The sequence below is a fragment of the Anas acuta genome, chromosome 11 (assembly GCF_963932015.1).
Source record: "Anas acuta chromosome 11, bAnaAcu1.1, whole genome shotgun sequence".
Classification (NCBI taxonomy): domain Eukaryota; kingdom Metazoa; phylum Chordata; class Aves; order Anseriformes; family Anatidae; genus Anas; species Anas acuta.
The window spans coordinates 21932805-21952041 of NC_088989.1; the positions used below are offsets into that span (position 1 = coordinate 21932805).

Here is a 19237-nt window from a genome sequence, read left to right on the forward strand (position 1 = left end):
ATAAGCTAGTATAGCTGTTGCAAAATAAGTCACAAATAAATGGTCACATTACAAAACGTATTTCAGTACAATAGTAGTATTGCCAATGTGAATCTGAATAAGCATCTCCGTATTATACCCCTGGCATCTTTCAAATTAAATTTAACTGAAAATATAACAAATGCATGATACTGGATAAAAATATAGTAAACACCATAAGAGATACAGGTAGGAGAGCATATGTTGTCTTTGGAAGTCATACACTGGCTGGTTGCCTCACCCTATTTGAGGGTGAAACCACCCACTCCTTAGTGTTAGTCATCCCTCAAAGGTCTGCAAGGACCATCTTCCTAAAGCAAGAAAATCACTCTGAGCAATCTCTTACAAAAGCACACATGCCAAATTGCTCATTCTCTAAAAATCACATATATTCTACATTCTAAAATGGCTGAATGAGTTCACTTGAACTCATTTTGCTACTAAGGTTATTGGCTGTTCCCTTCCCTTGCCACCTTTCTATAGCCCTCATGCAGAAGATGGGGGGACTACGGGCATGAGTAAATATACCTCATGCTATTTTTCATCAGAATTTGACCCAGCATTTGTCTGTTAGCAGAGCTGAAAAAGAGCCCATAGAACAGAGTAGTGGTGAGATAGGTCTCCTCCAAATGAAGCTGAGATAGTATGTTAACTTAACAGTGAGTTCAAACACTACCCAACAGAAGGTAAAAGAAGACCTATGCTTGGGAAGACCAGAGGGGCAATTTCTAAGGCAAGAAACTCAGTTTTCCTCAGTAGGAATGGGAAAGACAAAAAGATGCCTCAGCATGCCAACTTTGTCCTTCATTCTTGGAAGGAAGGGAAAACATTACAGTAGCTGAATCATCTACCTATTGGGACAAAAAAAAATGCATCTTATTTCAAGACAGAAGACACTTCCCATTCGTAAACCTATCTTTATACTACAAGAAAAAAGAAAAACAAAGACAGTTAGAAAACCAAAGCACTTGATTTCAATGCTAGAGTAAGGAAAGAAAATAAAAGTATCGTTGTCCGCAGTCAGGAAGGCAGCCTACCAACCCAGTTACCCCACCACCTGAGCACAGTTAAAACAGGACTTACTCAAAGGTAATTGCAGCCAAGTCTCCTCCACACCTGTCACACTTACCCCAACACACACACAACCTTTCTGTCCTCAGCACTATCCTTCAAAGTTATTTATTCCAACTGTTTTTGCAGTACTTTTACCACTCATTCCCCCAGGAAAACAAAAAGCATAAGGGAGAGGACAACAGCAGCACAGCCTGCACCCTCGCTTTCCCTCGCTAGCAGAACTTTACCTCATTCCTCTTGCAGTTGAAATTTCACCTCACGATGTTTATCTGAAGACTTAGTGCTAAATGAGTTTAGTACAAAAAAATAAACATCAGTTCTTAACTGGAGTATATTCCCCACTCTGAGGGCTCTTGCTGGAGATGCAGCACACAGCTTCTCCCACTAATCCTTCTGAAGAAGGAAATGATGTTCCCTTTGCTCACAGGACCAAAAGTCACTCCTGTGTTTTCCTCAGTTTCCCCTAGAAGAGGAATAGCTACCTCACCTTGACACTACTGAATAATGTTTTATATAGGGCTTCCAAACTAAAATAATGGTAATAGAAAGATTTCTCTAAAGTACTTAGATTTGGAAAGACTACACACACCTTAGTACAGTCACTTCACAGGAAGCCAAGGTTTACAAGTTCCTCACACTAAGAAAAACAAACCTTTTCACCACATACACATATTCCTTAAGAAAACCATAGGCACTTACCATTACACATTCCCCACGTGCAAAAACAGATCCTAAAAAAGCCTCTTGTCTCCTTCAGACACAGAGAACTAAGAAATCAGGACAAGCACCCTCAAGTGGATGAGACCGTGAGGGGATGGGAACTACAAAAGCCTTTGCCCTTCCCCAGGGCAGGCGAAGAAAACCCCAGCTCGCTAGGGCAGCTGCCAGGCCCCGCGAAACGACCGCAGCGGTGGGGCGCTGAGGGGATCTGGCGCGCGGCGACCGCCCGGCCTCCGCCCTCTGGAAGGGGCGCTGCCTGCAGCCCCGTTCGGGGTGCTGGGGAGAGCCGAGCCCGCCCTTCTCCTCCTTCTCTGTCTCCTTCTCACAGGCGGCTGGCAAGGCAGTGAGGGTCGTTCCGCACCGAGGTAGACGGAGCCTCACCCCCGGCAGCGAGATCGCCACAGGGACGCGTTGGAGGCGGGCGGCGGGTCGCTGCGCTGTCACAGCTGGGAAGGTGGCCGGGCTCCTTCCCTCCCTGCCTGCCTGCCTGCCTGACAGGAGGGGACCCCAGCGGCGTCCCCTTGCCCCTCGGGCTGCGGGAGGGCTCCCCGTCGGCAGGGGATGGAGGCAGCGCCCAGCCCCTGAGGCAGAAACAGTGCGGGCATGGCCGCTGCCCTCAGGGCAGGGCGGCAGGAGGTCGGCAGGGCCGGGCAGAGGCGGAGAGGATATTTGCCGTCCTCGATGTCGCCACAGGGAAAGCAAGTGGCAGCGCAGAAGCCACGGAACGAACGGGGGGAACCTTCCCCGCCCTTGGAAAGAGGGAGCAGGAGAAGGGCCTGAAGAGGCCGGGGTGTGAGGCGGCCTCCCTGCGTATACACACGGGGGATATGAGAGGCAGAAAAAAAACACCCAAATCCTAAACAAATAGTTAAGTGACACCCCTGATTTAAAAAGCCAACCAGCAAACTAACCCTGACAAGTGAGCTTTTCCCTCCTCTTCGCTGCACTTATTGGCCGGGCTTATTTGCAGCGAGCTTGTGTCTGCCAACGCAAGTGGCCGGCTGCAGTGTCCATCAAGGGGGAAATGATCAGCTCGCCGCTAAGGGAGTACATTCCCATCCATCATCACGGGGCTTAGCAGGTAGCTGCCTAGAAATCAATCACACACTAATAAAAATATATATTATTTCTCCTCCGTATTACTAAATAGCGCTCTCAGCAAGATATAGATGCGTCCTTGATGTATGTATACATGGATTTTATCGTTTGCATCACTCTTGTCCTACCTAAAATAATCTTAAAAAATAAAAATCACACAGCATCCTAAATGAGCAAACCCATTAAGTATTCATTAATTATATAACTACAAAATACTATCCTGCTAATTTCTGGTTTCCCTTCACAAGATTCTGAAAGGGAACAGAAATATCTTTTTTCCTAACACAATTTTTAAAACACCAAGCATCATCCAGTTTCTAGGTATAAAGCGAAAAATTTCTGAAGCTCATCAATTATATTCTAGAAGAGTTTAACAACGATAGTAATATTTTTAAAGATTGGGCACAGAAAAGGAGACTCCTATGGCTGCTTTAAGGAGAAATTGCAAGAAAGGTTTCTGGCTGACAATTCTGTAGGGAGAGGCACTCTTACCAGGAGATGTGGACTTGGTCCCGTTTATCACAGTGTATTTCTAAGGCAATATAAAAAACCTCTTCTGCAAATTCATTTTCAGTTTCAACCATCAGACAATTGTAGAAAGCAATATATAGCAAATTCCTTAATCGCAACAGATTCACAGCAGTGCATGATAACCGCCTAAGCCTCTCACCTTTCAAATCATTGCATCTGTCTTTTCGTCCTCACATGGATTTTACATCACGTTTAGCTGACATCTCGTTTGCTGGGAGGAAGGAGGCAGCAGTAGAGCCGGAGAAGCCGAACACCTACAAGGCGAGGAAGAGAGGGAACCTGCTGTAGTCGGGGGGGGCTTGTGCGCTCCTGTCCCTCGTCTTTCTGTCCCCCGGCGAGTCTCCCTGTCAGCTGCGAGCCTGGCTGCCTGTTTTGCCAGACCCTGACTCAACATTCCCAGCATTCCCGAGGAGCTGGGGCTTCAGCAGCGCTGAGCAGCCTGCCGCTGGGGGCAGCAGCAAGCTCTGCCAGCAGCTGGGGCTCTGCCAGTTGCAGATCACGTACTGCAAGCTGGTGGCTTTCTCCGAGGATTTGTCCCTGCCCGTTCACTGCACACCCTTGGGTTCCAGTCCGCACCCTATAGATGTCTGAAAGTGTGTTACTCATTGTGAAACAGCCTAAAAATACACCGGTGTCTGCGTAAAGCAGAGGAAAAATGTTTTCTTGTTCACCGAAGGCTGGAAATACTCAAAGCCAGGTACTTCAGAACATGGTATGTAAAATCTGTTATATCCAGACAGATATGAAAAACCTGAATCTGTATTTTGGCTTACATCTGAAAGTAATTAAGAAGACATCCATAATAATTTCTGATAAAAAATCCATTAAAGAAATGCACAGATTAGCTGCAATATGAAGCTTGAAAGTTTTTTTTTTTCATCAGAAAACTGCAAACTACATTAAAATTACTCCTGACATTTTTAGTTTTGTATTAAGCGGAGTGAGGAAACCTTTGTAAAATCATCACTGTCTTCTTGCTGTAAGAAATTCTCTCTTTTCTCTCTTCTATTTTTCTTTCTTCTCCATTTTGTATTTTCTATGGGTTTAATTGCTCTTGATACTGTTATAATTGATCAGCCTCAGTCCTTAGTTCCAATATAGCTTCATATCTTATTCTACACAGAATTTCACAATTATATTTTATCTGCCTTTTCTTAATGTCACTGCTGCGATACTTTTTAACGAGCACTACAAATCCATGCAAATCCAAGATACTGTAATCTGTATCTTACTCTCTTGTCTACATATGGACCTATAGGCACATTAATGAGAACATTAGTGAGAAGAACAGCTTATGTGGAATTTCAATTAAAAACTATGACAAATGCAGTTGATTTCAACTGATCGTATTTAAAACTAAGAGTCACTTCATCGCTGTATTTGCATTATTCAAAACTAGCTTAAATACTTTGCCATCGTGAATATTTATTCAAAGATGCAACTGTTCAAAACAATGCTAGAATCCAAATCACGGTAAAATATAGTAGCTTGTTAATCTTATTACAATATGAAGCGCATATTTTTTGTGAGCTCAAAGTACTGGGACAAACTAAAATACAAACTTCAGTTGCTTTTCAAAGCCACCTATTTACTTGAAGAAATTTCTGTTAAAATAGCTACGAAAAAAATGGACAGAAATGATGGACAGATAGAAACAGTTTTGGAGACACTTGACAAGAAGGGACATGGTTCTGTATACAAATAATTTCACTTGGTCTAAAAAGCAAACAGGAAGTATTCTTTTGTGCTCTTGAAGAGTTAGCAAGTCTGCAGCTGTAAGAAAATGGATAAATGCTATAAAATATGGGCCACCGCACTGAACAAGTATCTGTTTTCAAAATCCATTGCTTAATTTGGATTTGGTGTGTGATAAGAATATCTTACAGAGCTGTCTCTGTATTGCTAATACAAATTCTGTCGCAGTCCTGTAGTGATGACAGGACTTTTGTTAGAAGTAGTGTCAGCTGCTGACAGTTTTTTAAACAATGTATCACCGCATCACTGTGTATATGAAAAGACAAGAAAATCAGGTTCTACTTTATGTTTTTGTGACTCACCACTAGCAAAGACTATGGGCCTTGTGATAGCCTGCAAGAGCCGAGATAATTCTAACAAAAGACCAGTAGCCTAAGATTCCCCTTTCCAAGGACTAATCATTGTGGGAAGATACCACAGAGCAACCGTAAGGTCACAACAACATTGCAATGAATTAGGCTTGCTATCATTCCATAAAGTTAGTAGTGGAATTAATAATAGACCATCTTGGAGTAGTAGACCATCTGTAGGGAGACTGGTGGTATTACTAATGCCAAAGAACAGAATATACCCAGTACAGACAAGGCCACTTGGTGAAGAGCTTAGGAAAAAAAAAAATATATATATATACATATATATATATATGTATGTATTTTGCCAAATTGTATTGGAAGAGAGTTGATGGAGAAATGTGCAGTTCAAGTAAAAGAGGGGAGAACAGAATTTTACAGCTGTTCTATTTGTTATATTAGTAGTCTGAACATCCATGCAAACAACTTCACGGTCATTTAATCTGAACCCTTCCATGATGAGTGAACCTTACACTCCAGACAATACTGGAATCCTGACCCAAATTACAGGGTGATAACAATAGTATACACTTAAAACAGACTCTTTGCAGCTGATGAAAGTTCTCATTTCAATTTAATCATGGGAACATCTGTGTTGTTTTGGTGTCAACACAGGCAGGTGGGTGCCATTGAGCATTAAGAAAGATGAAAGCTAAATCTTGTGAATTAAAAAGCACTTTACTACTATTATTATTATTATTATAGCAGGTTCTCATACACTGACTAATAGAAATACTTTTTAGCCACCTGTTCCAGAGAAGCACTCTTGTAAAGTTTAATATCTAAACTTTATATATTTATATATAAATGTCATGTGATGCTATACCTAAGGTTTATACTTTTCAACAGTTTCTACCTTCAGATACATTTTTGGCTAGCCTATTTTTGTTTGTTTTCTGAAAAGTTTTCTGCCTTAAAAACAGCATATTGTGCTATTTACATCAGGATCTATGGAAAGCCCACTGAAATTACTGACAATTTTTATTATTTTTTATTTAAAGAAGAGTAAGTTAGGCCTTAAATAAAACACACATGAAATATGGATTTTGAAGTTTGCTCTTTTCCTTGGCCTATGCTGAACCTATACTGATTTGGGAAACAGGAAAGCGTAAAACATACTCTAATTTTTCTGTTAAGTTACTCCAAATATAACTCATTCAAAATAACATTAGAAAACATATAAATGTTACAGATTGACTTCCATTCCAGTGCCTCTCTTCATCCTTCTGACCTATTTTCTCTTTTTACCTGCGTTTATAATGCTTCAGCAGCAGCTACATCTCCCTTTCATAGTTTGATGAAAATGTATGCTGTTTAGTGCTTCATTTTATAAAAACACAAATGCAAACAGAAATGGAGCTCAGTCACTACTGCTGCGTAGTTGTCAGCACATAACAACAGGCATGTGCTTTAAAAATTGAGGAAAATGCATTTCAGCTTTATTCCATTGTGCCTGGCCCTGATGTATTCATCTGTGCTTCCCTAGTGGTTGAGTTGGTTTCAGCTTTCATTTAATATTACAAAAGTCAAGTTAAGAGCGTAATATAACATTCTACTTCTTTAACTGAAAATTAAAAGTTAGAAAAAAAAATAGAGAAATAATTCTAACCTTATATTAATGTATGAAAAACTAAATTACATTCTCATAAAAAAAAAAACACAGCAGGAGTAGAACCAACACAAAGACATTAAAATGATTAGAAGCATGCAAGCTTTTGAAACAGAAATACTAGATGTCAAAGGGTCAACCCATGTGTTTTGATGGTAATAAATAGAAATACATAAGATAGTACTACATTAGACTAGAAGCGGAAACAGTAATTCTGCTTACCCTATATCACAGTTAAGAGCAAGTAAATGAGAAAATAATCTATTGATAAGATTTAACTTTATTGAATTCATGAGAAAGTGTTCAAGTTATAAATGCATAGTACTATTATCACTGTATTATTGCATCATATTACCAAAATATACTTTTCAAATAATATTCAATGAAAAGGATCTAACAGATATACTTATTTTGGTGAAAAGAAAATAAGTCATGAAGGATATTGGTCCTCTTTATTCATACTAATAGCTGATTCCCCACTTCTTCATTTTTACCTTTGTAGAATTACCCTCGTAATGCAACCATTTCCCAGCTGGTAAGATCATGAGAGAAGAAAATTAATAGAACTGTGCAAGAAAACTACTTTCACTTGGAGTATACTGATAGGTCTAGAAGAAAAGAAACATAAAATCTACACTTCTATTTACACCGAAGGTTACAGAACAGATGTTGCATTTACCCTGATGTGGTGATCAGATTTGGGGTAAGCACACCTGACCAGCCATTGTGTCCCTCCGTACCACCTGCAAACACACACAAAAAAAAGCTTTTCTCTTGATTTCAGGGTGAGGTCATCATAGCCTAGTCCATGGAGGTGTAGCACTTGTTAGCCAAGTGTGTAGGACAGCTCTGTTCTTTATCACTTCAGATATCCGCCTTCAGATATCTGCCAAATTGACTCGTGGTTTCCAACAATTGTTATTTTCTTTCTTTACTTTCCTCACAGAATCTCTAGGTTGGAAGAGACCTCAAGATCATCGAGTCCAACCTCTAACCTAACACTAACAGTACCCACTAAACCATATCCCTAAGTTCTGCATCTAAACGTCTTCTGAAGACTTCCAGGGATGGTGACTCCACCACCTCCCTGGGCAGCCCGTTCCAGTGCCTCACAACCCTTTCAGTAAAGAAATTCTTCCTAACATCTAACCTAAAACTCCCCTGGCGTAACTTTAGCCCATTCCCCCTCGTCCTGTCACCAGGCACATGGGAGAACAGGCCAACCCCCACCTCACTACAGCCTCCTTTAATGTACTTATACAGAGCAATAAGGTCACCCCTGAGCCTCCTCTTCTCTAGGCTGAACAAGCCCAGCTCCCTCAGCCACTCCTCATAGGACTTGCTCTCCAGGCCCCTCACCAGCTTCATCGCCCTTCTTTGGACCCGCTCAAGCACCTCCATGTCCTTCTTATAGCGAGGGGCCCAAAACTGAACACAGTACTCGAGGTGCGGCCTCACCAGAGCCGAGTACAGGGAACCTGTCTGTCTGCTGTCTGCTGTCTTGGTTTTCTAAATCATTAGTATAATTTATTTCTCTCTAACAGTGACATATGCTTTAGAGAGGATGGAAGAATTACTTGGATATACGTGAAAGCAAGCATAACAAGCTACTGTGGAATTCATTGTAATGTATTATTACATTAAATAATGTAATATGTTTATTACATTATATGTTAATTATGTTTATTACATAAACCGAACGAGGAAAGTATATTCTTGCGATTGCATAATATAAGCAATTTATTATGTACTGCATTGCTAATCTATTCAGGATAGAAATATATCCACTCCAGCATATGCTGTTAATTTCATTGTTGCAAAAGAGCAAAAATAGTAGAATTCTTTTATTGTAAAAATACCCCGTTCACACAAGTCCTTCAGCTGCTGCATCTCAAAATAGGGATATTAATAGGCTTGTACATCAACTGTACTGTATGTTTCAGAGACCTAAAAATGTTTCTTAAAAAAATTCAAACTCAAGTGGTATCTTTACTGGTATCTAGTAAATCTAGTTTCAAACACCTGATTTAGATTTAATATTTTAAGATGAAAAATTTTTATCAATGGCCCTTTATTTACCTGTGTGGATCTGTTTTCTGGAAACACAGTATTACAATGTTATTGTTCATGTGGTGTACTCAGGGACTATACTAGAGCTGTTGCTAAATGAGAACTGATTAATAAACTCAAAGATCCTTTTTTTTTTTTCTTATCAGTTTAGATTATTTAGATCTGAAGTCCAATTGATTTTTCAGCAAGGCTTAAGGTTTTAATCTGCTTTATTCCTGAAAAGTAAGCCTATGTATTTTACTTACAAGTGTCAGCACACTTCATCTGAAGTCAATTGAAGATCTCCTTCCCTACATATGATGTGCTTGGTGTGCTTGACCACTACGGTGAAGCTGGGAGGTACAAACAAAATCAGAACTGTAGGACTGTTTACCCCCAGCACACCATCTTTTCTCAGCAGATATACCAGGATTGTTGTTCAATAAGAGAACCTTTTAATGACAAGATCATCCTCTCCAGTTTTAAAGAGCTGGGTACTGAAGCCTGAGTCACTGCAGGGGAAAAAAAAAAAAAAAAAAAAAAACTTGAATCTAGCTGAAGTATCATTTTCTTTTCCTGCTTTCATGTTTCATGTTAGGGAATATGTTATGCCATCCCAATATTTTAAAATTTATTTTTATCTTTATTTTTTAATTCACAGTGTTATCCTCTGTAAGATACCATCTAGAGAACACAAGATTGTTAGATTTCTATCAGTCCTCCATGTCAGTAACTGGACAGTTTTGATAAACTCTAGTTTTCAATGAAGAAGTCTAAACTTCACTGTCCAATTCTCTAACTATTTTAGTGATAACTTACAAAAGGATCCCGTAAACTTTTGGATTTTACTTTTGCTATTGAGATTCTTATCAGTGCTGTAACATAGAAAAGCTAATGGTCCATGTCATTCTGACAACTTCATTTATATTCTGATCTTTCAAAAATTAAAGTAAGTTAAATATAGGATCAAAAGTATCATTTGTGTTACAGATAGATATTTACTTATAGCATTTCTATGACAATCATCTATTACCCTGACTTTCTGAAGTATCAGGACTTCTCCCACGTTTGGTTAAAATATGGCCACTGTCTGAGGATCTAACTTCAGGTGATTATGTACACTTATCCTACAAATTCTAGAACTAAAAAGACAATGGTCTTTTTCTCATTTATTATTTCGCATTTAAATTTACAACCAGCCCTGTAAGCTACATGTGTGCTAGAACATTTAATTAAATTTATCTAGAGACATTCTCTTGCAGAGTAAATGTCTTAGAATGGTTTGGATTCATGTTGATAGACTCTCTTAGCTCCCAAAAATAGGGCACTCCCATGCAGATTGCCTACTGGGAACACACTCTAACTTGTGCCAACTTCCAAAATATGCCTGAGAACTGAGAGAAAGGGCATGTCCAAAACATGATAGGTGCTGTTTTTACAGTTTAACAGTACAGACAAGGAAGACCCAGTGCCAAGAAATACTTCCTGAGCCAGTTTAATTTATTAGTGTAACTGTAAGTGAAATCTAGTTTATTCTAAAAGCATTCTTTTCCTCTTTCTTCAGAAGCATCTAATGAATAAATCCTCCTCAGAACCTGAAGCATGCTTTAAAAAAACACTAATATTGATGATTTCAGATGAAGCATTTCCTTAGTTTAAAGGAAGCATTTAGATCCAGGGATTTACTCGTTTTTCTGTGGTTCTGCATTCCTTCCCTAAGAGTTTCTGGTTTCTTAATTGCTCCAATCTCACTTTTACATCCCACTCCACTTATTTAGTCTGTTGGTCTTTCTGACTGAGAGCAATTTTGTGACTTCTGCAATGGAAATATGGCCATATTTTGTAATATAAGAATTGTTATGTATAACAATAATGAAGGTCTACATTAAATTGAATTTATTATTACTTTCTTATTTCTTTGCTAAGCTATGCATTGAAGTGATAAAACATGATATGCTTTCTTTATGTATTATTACAGAGTATTATAGAGATGTTTTTAATAATCTCTACATGTGACTATACCTAACCTCCATTGCCCACTTTGTGGACATTTGCATTGTTTAATTGACTTTGCTAAGGAGAATCAATTTGAAAGCTCAAGAAGGAAAACAAAAAAAGACAGGAAAAAAATCAAACTTCAAAGCTTAGTGGAAATCACTAATTTTAATTCTTCTAACCAATTCTCATTATGTATGAAATACACCACAGTAACTTTAATTTCCATATTATTTGTCTTCTTTATATTTAGACAATCTTTGGAAGAAAACTTATACAAAGCTGGTGAAAAATGGCAGAAACCTCAAAACATAGGGAGCAAAAAATGAAGCCTATAAACACCTGTTATGCTGTCATTCTCCCAACTTTGAGAAGAAAGAAACATATATGTTCCTGTCAATCTGATAGCATTGAATAGCACAGTATTCTTAAAGATGTTTTAAAAAAAAAAAAAAAAAAAAGGGCAGGAGAAAATCATAATCAATGCTGAAACCACAAAGCAATGTTGAGTAGATTCAGAACTAGAAAAAACAGGTTGATAGAAACAAATAGAAGTACAGGTACAAACTCTCTAGTAAAAATACTAGCTAGAGGAAGAAATATCTATGCAAAATTTCTGTAAATTTATTAGCCACAGAGAGAGGTAAACAGAAAACCTCAAAAACAAAGCTTAATTCCATTGTATTAAAACAATTCCTTGTTCCTTCAGGATATAAAACTATAAACTATAAATCACAAAGTTTTTCATGTTGGGTCAAGGGAGTAGTTTGCCATGCAGTACTGAATTTATTCAGGAATCTTCAGGGCAGTTGGAAAGCAAATATGTATAGCAAAAAGCAGACTGGCAAACCATATGTTACAGCAGCAGCCATAACAAAGGAAAGGATATATGCATTAATCACTTAATCACTGAAATATCACTCAATTAAAAAGATTTTTATAAGCCATGCAGAAGTAGGCTACAAAATTCTTGATCCCTGCATAGACTATGCTAATAGTCTTATATGACCATCTTTAAAATAAATGGAGGAAACAGAGAAATACTGGAATAAAATAGGAGGCAGTAGGAAAAACAGCACTCTTTTTAATAACTTTTCCCTGCTCCTTATTTTAATGTACCTTGAATTTTCCAAAATATGTTTTTCTTCCCCGTGTTTCCTTTTTTTTTTTTTTTAACACCTTGATCAGGCAGCTGTGGAGAGTAGTATGCCTGAAAATGAGCAGAAATATTTTAGAGCTACAGCAATTGGCCTAAGAAAAGGGATTGCCTCTCTGCACAAACCTTATCTCATCATAAATATTTGCCTGTTTTCTTTCATGTTGCTAATGGGATTCATGTTTTTGGTATTTAAATTGAGTTGCAGTTTTAGGAACATAAATAGCACTACAGCCTGTATTTGACAGGCAGAAGGGTTGATTTCAAAATAAAGGAATCTGAGCAAACCTACTTTGATGTATGTAAAGAGGATGTTGACAAATATTTAATTTATAATAGTTTATGATATTTGCAACAGAAATACTTAGTATCTAAAAGTAAAAACAGTGTCACTATGTTTTTCCAAGCAAAGAACATAAAACAAAGTGCTTCATTCTAGAGACTTCTTTAGTGATTTTTTCCTAAATTTATATAATTTATCATGACTACTTTTCCAAAAAGAGTCAAACACAGACAGAAAAGGCATTTGAAGTTAGTAAGCCAAACAGAAAATGATCTATCATAGCTGTACTAAATTCAGTGGAATTTACTGATGAATGAACCTCTGGTCTAGTGAGGCTTGTTTGAGGAAATTTTGATATGTGATATTAACACAACATAACAGAATACTTATTATGGCTGTCCTGCCATTGGTCATTTTATAGCTAACAGATATTTAGGGGGTCACTTTGTCTTTTTTTTCCTTTTTTTTTTTTTTTTTTCTTGAAAAGCATTAAAAATGGCTTTGACTAAAATTTCTTGGAAGCCAAAGTTGTGTCATTTCTCTTCTCCTTTAAAACGAGCATGCATAAAGATATAGCGCAGTCATATAAAAATACAAAAAAAGGTGGTAGTTTTAGAACTGTGTAGCTTGCTTGAGTTTATCAGTGTTTTTAAAATGTCTCTAGTTCTGTCAGACTATGAAAAATGGTCAGAAAAGCTGGTAAAATGTTTCAATCTTTCAATGATACTGAAAAATAACAGTGTGTTTAATCAGCTCACTTTTTATTCATCTGAATTGAAATGGTGTTTTCCAGGCCCACTGTAAAAAAGAAAATTCCTGCCTGGTGATACTGTATCATGTCTCCCATGTCAGGAGCTTAACTGTTTCTTCAGGCAGCACTTGTGGATTCAGAGGCTAAGATGATTCCTTCATAGCTCTTTTTTGTGTAGCAAAAAAATGGTCATTTGTATGCATGGTAAAGAGCCTCGTTTGTATTAATACTTGTTAGCAAGAGCTACTTTCTTTTTTTTTTATTTCTTTGTTTTTTTTTTTTTGTTTTTTTTTTTTTTTTTCCATTTCTCTCCTCTGTACTCGGAGTGACATTTCAAGAGAGATTCTTTCAAAGGAGAGTAAATCTGCTTTAAATACCATGTACTACATTTATAGTTCTTCCATTTAGATGCTCAAATAAGAACAAGGTTTTTGAGGTTAGCAGGATACTGACTGTTCTGAATTTCTGGCTCTAGTTGTAGAAAACCAGATCCTTTTGATAGGATTCTGTAAGCTGCGTTCAGGTAACACACTGTGCACTTAGTGAAATGTAATACCAGAATTTGGCTATATAGACAAAGAAAATTAAACCTTCTATGATCCTTGGAGTTTCATAAAGATTTTCAATTTTTATACACTTTTTTTTCAGTACCACTGGAATGATGAAATACTGTAATTGAATCCTATGATTTAATTAATCTAAATGCTTTGCATAAACACTTGGCTAAAGTAGGTGATGATGTATTTCAGACATAAGGCTTTTCAACTCCATTTCCAAATTCTCTTTCAGAAGGTCATACATGTGGCCTTTAGTGTTACTGTTACATAAATTACACTCAAATTAGAACACTTCAAATTCAGTGTTACACTAGATCTGAATGTAGGCAAAACTAGTTTTATATGAAAAGCTACAGCATTTATAAACTTTATCATAATCCCTGGATAAGAATTCATGCTAACTAGTAATTCCAGATAGTAGTAAGCTACAGGAGGATGCAACATATTGAAAGAAAAGGTTTGTTTCTTCTTCCCAACTTTGTTTTCCACAGAAAACAAAGCAATTATTGAAAAGATGTCAAACTGTTGAGTTAAATGGCTCTTCACTTCTGCAGTTTTGTTACAGAGCAGTGATCCACAGTGTAGTATAAGGAATAGAAGAGGAGAAGGAGGATCAGGCTTAAAAAGGATTTAGTTTGGCATGGCAGCAGGTACTCTGGAATGTAAGGTGAGTTCAGGTTGTTTACACATAAAAACACTAGATCTTCAAGACTTCTAATTTTGACTGTTTAGCACACTCATTATTGAACTTTATTTCCATAAGCCTACTAATACAAAAGGTAAGCAAAAATGTTCATTGGCAGATATTCTTGTTTTATTCTATCTTCTAAGGCTCCTACTTGTATTCAGTTTTTTATGAGTTCTTTGTAAAGCAGGACTTCAGGGTATCCAAAGGCTATGAATCTCTTTCAGGTCCTTCTCAAACACTGCTCCCATCTTGTTATACAGATAAACCACTCTGGTTGCACTAGAGTACAGATTTTCCTTTTGTTGTCAAGCTACGTTCTTTACTCTAGAGTAGACTTTTTTTCTTCTCTCAAGAAGCTGCAGGTTGTTGATTTTTTTATAGTCTTTTTCCTCCTCCCAATTCATTTGATAAATACAATGCAGCAGCAACAGCAGCCATAGAACTGAATGATGCTATTTGTCAGTTACCTCCTGGTGCAATGAAGCCAGCAGGAATATTAAAGTATAAAAGAATGCCTTTAAAAGAAGAGTAATTAAATATTGAGAAGTGATTCTCTTAAGATAATACTTGCAATCAGCACCCAGCATGCGCAACAACCACATTCTGGAAGACAAAATTGGCTGCTTCAAAGAGTTCAACACAAAGCAGACGGTTGGGGTACTGCAGTTCTCCTACACTAAGTTATTAAAAGACAAATCACTTATGCTACTGAAGCTCAAACTGAGGTGTTCCAAAATCAAATAGTTTTTTTATAGAACAGAAAATAGTGAAGACCTGCACGTTGCTATTTGAAATTTAAGCTCTGGTCACCAAATCCACCCGTATTATTTGGCTCGCATCTTAGAGATGCTTTTCTGGAGATCAGCTTGAAAATTAGGACACTTGCAGAGACATAGAAATAACTAAGATGCATGCATGTAAGTAGAACAAAATAAAGTAAGGAAGAAATGAGAGATAATAGATGATCTTTAAGATCCCTTCCAACTCAAACAATTCTATGTTTCATATGATTCTATGAGAGAGGTAAGGAAAAGACCAGGATAAAGTACTGCAATAATTTGAATTTTTATTTGTAGAAGGAAAAAACATATATTGCAATGGAATTATGGTATTGGTTATGAAGTAGATGCTGGAAGAACAAGTGAAAGCTGCTGAGTTACTGAAGAAGTACTACTCCTCGTTAGTCCAATTCCAGCAATGGTCAACACTTTAAGTACAAAGACGATGCCTATGCCTGTCACCTCTAGCATTCAGCTTTTAATGGAATTTAGGGTACGGTATTATCCCTGAGATTGCTGTTTACTTCTTACAGTAGAACTCAACTCAGAGCAGTATCCCCATGGCTGCACATTCCCTGTACTCAAAAACAAGACCATTTCTATCTATTCTCACACTATCAGTGCTATTTGTTGTTACAGAAACAAACTTATGATTCAGTTGCTTTAAAATTCCAAATTTCTCTACTTTCCTTTCCTTTTTTTTTTCTCCCATAGAACACATCCTTTTTGTGCTCTAAATTTGAAGATAAGCTATCCTAACATTCTAAACTGTCCAAAACCTTATTTCCATTTGATACTATTGTACATTTTTATTATAAAAATATAAATTAAGTGCATCTCAGCCATTAAATTATTGAAAGGTGTTACTTTTGTATAAATAAATGTTTAGAATAATGAATAAATGTTCAGAATGCAGATTGTTAGGGAGGAAATAAATGTGCTTCACATTAGGAGTTAATTCCATGCCATTCAGATTGGATGAATAGCATGGCTGGAGATTGTTTATTTTGCCATGATAAAATTAATACAAATTTGAAATAAAAATTTGAAATGAAAATTATGCTCTGAAATTAGTGCAACATTTCTATGAATTGAGAAGCACATTGACACATAATTTACTATGCAAACAATGCATTTTTTTTTAAGTGGATCTTATCTTTTTTTAATAAGTGGAGCTCTTTTTAAAAAGCGATAAGTTTCAACAGGAATAATCTCATTCATTTCTAAATAAATAGATATGTATTTACCTTTTTCCTAAGTTATACTCTCATTTCCCCCCCCCTTATTTTTTTTTTTCTTAATGTTCAGACACTATTCCTCTATTACCAGATGATAGGAAAAGTAGCAGGAAAGTAACAGGAAAGTAGCAGGAAAATCAGCAGGAAAGTAGCTATTCCTTTTGAGGAGCTGCTTTTTCATATAATATGCAGTGATGCTGCAGATCAAATTTTGAAGCTGTCTCATCTTGCTCTCCCAGTAGTATAATTAGCTGGTATTTGTTCTGCCTGGTCTGTATTTTAAATCCTGCTTTATGGGATGTTGGCAGAGTTTGTCTTATCACACTTTCAAAAAATAATAATTCTGTCATAATGACAGAAATGAGGGCATAATCTTATATGCATTACTTTAGGAGTGATGCCAGCTTTAGCATTCCTTGTTATCAATCTACTCAGTGTTTTACCAATTCACATATGGTGCTCCACCACAATTGTCTCCATTATGACAGCAGAGCTACTTGTATGGTTATATGGTGAAAATCAAGAAAATGATCCAATGAAAATTAACCCCTCTTTCCCCTCCATTTTTCTCTTCATGAAAAATTTTGTCAGATCAGTTCTCGGTCCAGCTCAACATGTGACTTCATAAAACACTTTTACAACCATACAGAATCGAATAGCAGTGAAGAAAGGGGTAATACTTACATTGAATCTTTTATCATAGCCAAGGAACTTCTTTTCCTTCAGCACGGTGAAAAATGTGGGCTTAGTTGTTTGAGAAGGCTTCTTATGTCCTTTAGTATCTGAGTGCACTCATTTTAGGTGAAATACTAGAAACCACAACTTTTATTTAAGTGCCATTTTAGAGTGAAGATTCATGTAATAATCTTGTTACCCTCTGCTGCTCTACCAATATAAGCATAGTCTTTCAACAAACACAAAAAAATACTACTGAGCTGTTTTTAAATTTCCTAATTTATTTTCACTACTAACCTGTTCGTAAGTCATAATTTGTGTAAGACTATATCAAAATTACTGTTCATATTAAATGCAACTTTCTCTGGGAAAAAGGAACAATTCTAATCTTGAACATATTATCATATGGTTAATTGGATAAATTAACAATATACTGTGGAATAACATTTTTAAATCTAAAAAACAATTATGTGATTTTAGTAAAAAATCCTTCAATATGTCAGGAAAAAAATCTCAGTGAAGTGAAACCATTGCTCTTACCTGACCTCTGTTATAATATTCAAGATGGTACTGAATAAAAAAAGTTGAACTAGGTGTTTTTAAATCATTTCCACTTTTTTTCTTCCTTCTGTACATATTATTTGTAACAAATTAAAGACTCAGCAAAAACTACAGATCTTGTACATAAAGGAGCAATTAGGTATTTGGTTTCATCACCTGAGAGGAAAAATCTATTTATTGATTAGCCTGAGTAGAAAGTAGAAAGCAACTGTGTTTTTTCCGTACCTGTAACATGATAAGCATGTGTCAGAATTTAGGAACTCCAATAACAGAAATGTCCTGTAGCAGAGCTCCTACCTGTAGCTGAGCTCCTGTTGCAAGTGATTATATCTGTAGGTCTCACAGCTTCTGTCACATTCAGCCTATTGGTTGGTTGTGTTGTAAACACAAACGCTGCCACAAATCCAGAACATTTGCAGTCTAAACAGGGATAAATATGACAGGTGCATGTAGAACACAGATGGAAGGAGGGAGTAGAAAGATTTCATTGTCACAATCTATATCATACTTGTTATGAATTAAAAATAGATGAATTTCTGTAGCACCAAACACAATGTTTCTGGAGCTTGGAACTCTCATAAACAAATTGATGAATTATTGCTTGGCAACTTCTGCCCTTGAGGCAGCAAACCTTCCAGTTGCCCCTGTTCTTCTCCTTTTGGTTTTATTTATCACCCAGGACAATCAGTTCTGAGAGTCATAGACATCATCTTCTTTTCACCAGACCACGATATGTATGCATTTTATAATCAATTCAACCTTTCAAGTGGCCTTAAAAATTTACTTTAATTCCACTGTGACATTATTAACTTTACTCAAATTTCACAAGTATACAAAGATCATTTAATAAGATCTTAACTGCTCTAAGTTATTAATTTCTTTAGCATGAAAGAAGAAAACAACAGTGAGGAATAAAGTAAAAAAATCACTATATTAGGAAAGAAGAAACAGAAGTGAAAAAGTATATACAGATAATAGGTGTTAACTCTGTCCATATAGTAGCTATCAAGGGTAATGAATGCACAGTAGAGCCTGGGTAAGGAATCCCTTTCCAAGTTGCCAATTAGGTAAGTCATTTATGAAATATTATATATTATACACACAAACACCCATGTAGCCATTCTTATATCACTGTTTTCAGTATTTTGCTTCCTCTGATACTGAATAAATAGGTTTATTAACCTTGATAGAATGAAAGAAGCAAAACAACAACAAACTCGTACAATTTTCCAGAAGTCACGTTGCATAAAGCCATGTAGCCATAGAGATGAGATAAAAATGCATTTTTCTGTGTTACTGGAAAAAGAGCTACGTACATGCTGTGAAAGTGAGAAGCTTGTTAGAACAAAA

At 36.8% G+C, this 19237-nt stretch overlaps 1 protein-coding gene across 18 annotated transcripts in view; it reads right to left on the bottom strand.

The window, feature by feature from the left end:
- Positions 1-3717, bottom strand: part of ERC2 (ELKS/RAB6-interacting/CAST family member 2) — a 556650-nt gene extending 552933 nt beyond the window's left edge. For 16 of the 18 annotated variants that reach the window (XR_011100132.1, XR_011100130.1, XR_011100127.1 and 13 more), the window contains exon 1: positions 3581-3717. The gene's annotated coding sequence lies outside the window, so the exon portion shown is untranslated. Of the gene's footprint in view, positions 1-1791; positions 3148-3580 lie in introns of those variants that run through there. The other 2 variants (XR_011100126.1, XR_011100125.1) reach the window with 1 other exon arrangement.
- Between the last annotated feature and the right edge of the window lie 15520 nt (positions 3718-19237).